The 5,000-nt window shown below is 54.6% G+C and overlaps 1 non-coding gene across 1 annotated transcript; it reads left to right on the top strand.

Moving 5' to 3' along the window:
• Nucleotides 1-2,816: 2,816 nt before the first annotated feature.
• On the top strand, nucleotides 2,817-4,722 carry LOC126114297 (small subunit ribosomal RNA). The gene has a single exon (XR_007525143.1). It is a non-coding gene; the product is annotated as a small subunit ribosomal RNA (ribosomal RNA).
• Nucleotides 4,723-5,000: the final 278 nt, after the last annotated feature.

Here is a 5,000-nt window from a genome sequence, read left to right on the forward strand (position 1 = left end):
AGACGCGGCGCGCCTCCAGTCAACGAGCGAAAAGCGCATCCTGACGAGACAGAACTGCTGTGACATACTGACGCTGCCTCAGACATTCACTTACAATGATCACTACCAACGAACCTGCCCCCCCCCCCCCCCCAAACACACTATCTCTTACCATGTTGTGTACTGTAATCCAACCCATTTTGCACCTTAACCTAACCAAATTTGTAACGCAATTTGTACCGCAATGTAAACGCAATTTGTACCGCAATGTAACGCAATTTGTACCGCAATGTAACGCAATTTGTAACGCAATTTGTGTCTTAACCTAACCCACGTTGTGCCTTAACCTAACCCACGTTGTGCCTTAACCTAACCCACGTTGTGCCTTAACCTAACACACGTTGTGCCTTAACGTAACCCACGTTGTGCCTTAACGTAACCCACGTTGTGCCTTAACGTAACCCACGTTGTGCCTTAACGTAACCACGTTGTGCCTTAACCTAACCCACGTTGTGCCTTAACCTAACCCACGTTGTGCCTTAACCTAACCCACGTTGTGCCTTAACCTAACCCACGTTGTGCCTTAACCTAACACACGTTGTGCTTAACGTAACCCACGTTGTGCCTTAACGTAACCCACGTTGTGCCTTAACGTAACCCACGTTGTGCCTTAACGTAACCCACGTTGTGCCTTAACGTAACCCACGTTGTGCCTTAACCTAACCCACGTTGTGCCTTAACCTAACCCACGTTGTGCCTTAACCTAACCCACGTTGTGCCTTAACCTAACCCACGTTGTGCCTTAACCTAACCCACGTTGTGCCTTACCTAACCACGTTGTGCCTTAACCTAACCCACGTTGTGCCTTAACCTAACCCACGTTGTGCCTTAACCTAACCCACGTTGTGCCTTAACCTAACCCACGTTGTGCCTTAACCTAACCCACGTTGTGCTTAACCTAACCCACGTTGTGCCTTAACCTAACCCACGTTGTGCCTTAACCTAACCCACGTTGTGCCTTACCTAACCCACGTTGTGCCTTAACCTAACCCACGTTGTGCCTTAACCTAACCCACGTTGTGCCTTAACCTGCTCTGTAATTGGCATATGACACGTTACATTAAATCTAGTGTTGTCTAACCACAACCCTCTGAATATAGTTCGCTACTCGCACCGCCCACCCTCTTGTGTGTCGTTTCATGTTGAACACTTCGCAAGTGTTGCTTACTTTTTACATGCTCCCGCTGTACACTGTAATGTGGACAACTGCAGGATGTACATCGCCCCCCCCCCTCCACCCTGCCTTCGCACGCTGGTCGTTCAGGTGCTTGCGTGTTCAATGCCCTTCGCAGCTGTTCACTGGCATTCGCATGTCGAAGCGCTCAGTCTACGTCGTGGTACGGCCTGTGTCCACTGTCCCGCTGATATCGTAAGCTTAATCCTCACATTGTACTGCACATAGGTCCGTATGTACTGAATGATACGCTGTGGCACATGTGTGACCGTACGACTGCGCCCAACAACAGCGAACCATACGGTCCAAATGTTGTGCACTCAGCCACGTGCCGTCTCCCCATAACAGCTACATTGCAGTGTGGTACGCCATAGAAGACGTGTGGGAGTAACGGACGCCCTGGATGGCGATCAGCATGAGCCGTCTGTTGATGTAGTGGCGCGTGTATTCAAACGTAGTCGTCTCTTCTCACACAGTGTGATAGCATGGTGCACCGCGTTCCACATCTGCGACATGGTACAGATGCTGGTTGACAGTCGTCTCGTAATGGACATCGCATACGTAGGGGGCCACCTCCCACGTGTTCTCTAGTCGTGCACATTTTGTTGCGTGTATGTGGGCAGACGTAGTGTGTCGTGACACCTAACAGACAGGTATGCAATAATCGTTGCATTTGCAAACTGGGATGGACGTCTACGTTTGCTGGTGACGTGACGCAACGCAAATGAACAACTGGTAAACCCATTGTGGTGCGGTTGTTGTTGCTGGAGGTAAATCAGTAAGGGCAAATCTGTGTGTGAAGCGATACGCGGCGGTGGCTGGGTGGGACCGTCCCCGGCCGGTGAGGGGGGGGCCGCCCGGCGTGCTGGCCGCGCGGTGCGTGGGCGCACGCGCTACAGCCGGCTGGTGGGGGCGCCCAGTGGCAGGCGCGCCGGCCGACGGACGCGGCAGGCGGCGCAGCTGCGCGCCGGGGCACCCTGCGCGCGGCGCCGGGCGGCCAAAGTGGGTCCTCGCGGGCCCGGTGCGAAGCGCGGTGGACATCTGCAGTGTGCTGGTCCGACTGAGGACTGTGTGCGTTGAGGATGCGCCGCCGCCCGGCACTCGGCGCCGCGACGCCGTCTGCTGCTCGGTCGCCCCAGCGGTTCTCGCTGGTGGTTTGTATCGCAGTTGTGCAGACGTGTTGGCACGTGCGCTGTGCTGGGAGAGTTCGCTTCGGCACCCACGTGGGGCCTTTGCCCTTCTGTGGCGCTGGCGTTGGAGCTGCCGGTCACCGTAGGTGGCGCGTGTTGTCTCCCGCCGGCAATGCCACGACAGCACGCTCCCGGGCCTCTGTCGGCAGCGGCAAGCTCAGTTGGGAGCACGGGTGGTCGCACCTAAAGCGTCTACTCGCCTAACTCCGGGCGATTGCGCCTCTCTCGAACCCGACCAAGTACTTAGGACGGCGCTGCGCGCCGCCGGGACCTGAGAGGGTTTCGAGGTGTATTGTGCAGGGGAGCTCAGCCTCCTCCTGTTTGCAGAATAATTGAGCGGACGCTTGCGTGTTCGCGCGGGCCCCTGGGACACACTCCCGGGCGGCCGGCTGCTCAGCTCTAGTTGACGCAGCTCCCTGGTTGATCCTGCCAGTAGTCATATGCTTGTCTCAAAGATTAAGCCATGCATGTCTCAGTACAAGCCGCATTAAGGTGAAACCGCGAATGGCTCATTAAATCAGTTATGGTTCCTTAGATCGTACCCACGTTACTTGGATAACTGTGGTAATTCTAGAGCTAATACATGCAAACAGAGTCCCGACCAGAGATGGAAGGGACGCTTTTATTAGATCAAAACCAATCGGTCGGCTCGTCCGGTCCGTTTGCCTTGGTGACTCTGAATAACTTTGGGCTGATCGCACGGTCCTCGTACCGGCGACGCATCTTTCAAATGTCTGCCTTATCAACTGTCGATGGTAGGTTCTGCGCCTACCATGGTTGTAACGGGTAACGGGGAATCAGGGTTCGATTCCGGAGAGGGAGCCTGAGAAACGGCTACCACATCCAAGGAAGGCAGCAGGCGCGCAAATTACCCACTCCCGGCACGGGGAGGTAGTGACGAAAAATAACGATACGGGACTCATCCGAGGCCCCGTAATCGGAATGAGTACACTTTAAATCCTTTAACGAGTATCTATTGGAGGCAAGTCTGGTGCCAGCAGCCGCGGTAATTCCAGCTCCAATAGCGTATATTAAAGTTGTTGCGGTAAAAAGCTCGTAGTTGGATTTGTGTCCCACGCTGTTGGTTCACCGCCCGTCGGTGTTTAACTGGCATGTATCGTGGGACGTCCTGCCGGTGGGGCGAGCCGAAGGCGTGCGACCGCCTCGTGCGTGTTCGTGCGTCCCGAGGCGGACCCCGTTGAAATCCTACCAAGGTGCTCTTTATTGAGTGTCTGGGTGGGCCGGCACGTTTACTTTGAACAAATTAGAGTGCTTAAAGCAGGCAAGCCCGCCTGAATACTGTGTGCATGGAATAATGGAATAGGACCTCGGTTCTATTTTGTTGGTTTTCGGAACCCGAGGTAATGATTAATAGGGACAGGCGGGGGCATTCGTATTGCGACGTTAGAGGTGAAATTCTTGGATCGTCGCAAGACGAACAGAAGCGAAAGCATTTGCCAAGTATGTTTTCATTAATCAAGAACGAAAGTTAGAGGTTCGAAGGCGATCAGATACCGCCCTAGTTCTAACCATAAACGATGCCAGCCAGCGATCCGCCGCAGTTCCTCCGATGACTCGGCGGGCAGCCTCCGGGAAACCAAAGCTTTTGGGTTCCGGGGGAAGTATGGTTGCAAAGCTGAAACTTAAAGGAATTGACGGAAGGGCACCACCAGGAGTGGAGCCTGCGGCTTAATTTGACTCAACACGGGAAACCTCACCAGGCCCGGACACCGGAAGGATTGACAGATTGATAGCTCTTTCTTGATTCGGTGGGTGGTGGTGCAGGGCCGTTCTTAGTTGGTGGAGCGATTTGTCTGGTTAATTCCGATAACGAACGAGACTCTAGCCTGCTAACTAGTCGCGTGACATCCTTCGTGCTGTCAGCGATTACTTTTCTTCTTAGAGGGACAGGCGGCTTCTAGCCGCACGAGATTGAGCAATAACAGGTCTGTGATGCCCTTAGATGTTCTGGGCCGCACGCGCGCTACACTGAAGGAATCAGCGTGTCTTCCTAGGCCGAAAGGTCGGGGTAACCCGCTGAACCTCCTTCGTGCTAGGGATTGGGGCTTGCAATTGTTCCCCATGAACGAGGAATTCCCAGTAAGCGCGAGTCATAAGCTCGCGTTGATTACGTCCCTGCCCTTTGTACACACCGCCCGTCGCTACTACCGATTGAATGATTTAGTGAGGTCTTCGGACTGGTACGCGGCATCGACTCTGTCGTTGCCGATGCTACCGAAAGATGACCAAACTTGATCATTTAGAGGAAGTAAAAGTCGTAACAAGGTTTCCGTAGGTGAACCTGCGGAAGGATCATTACCGACTAGACTGCATGTCTTTCGATGTGCGTGTCGTGTCGCGCAAACACGCTACCTGTACGGCAGCAGCCGTGCGCCGCGTGCGGAACCACGCGTGCCTCTCAAAACTAACGGACAAAATGTTGTGTGGTACGAGCGCTGAAGCTCTGGAGCGGCTGGCCTGCGGCACCTGGCGCCTGGCGCCGGTTTTGAATGACTTTCGCCCGAGTGCCTGTCCGCTCCGGTGTGGAGCCGTACGACGCCCATCGGCCGTGAGGCCGTTGGACACAGAACGCTGGA

Source organism: Schistocerca cancellata, unplaced genomic scaffold (genome assembly GCF_023864275.1).
Source record: "Schistocerca cancellata isolate TAMUIC-IGC-003103 unplaced genomic scaffold, iqSchCanc2.1 HiC_scaffold_304, whole genome shotgun sequence".
NCBI lineage: Eukaryota > Metazoa > Arthropoda > Insecta > Orthoptera > Acrididae > Schistocerca > Schistocerca cancellata.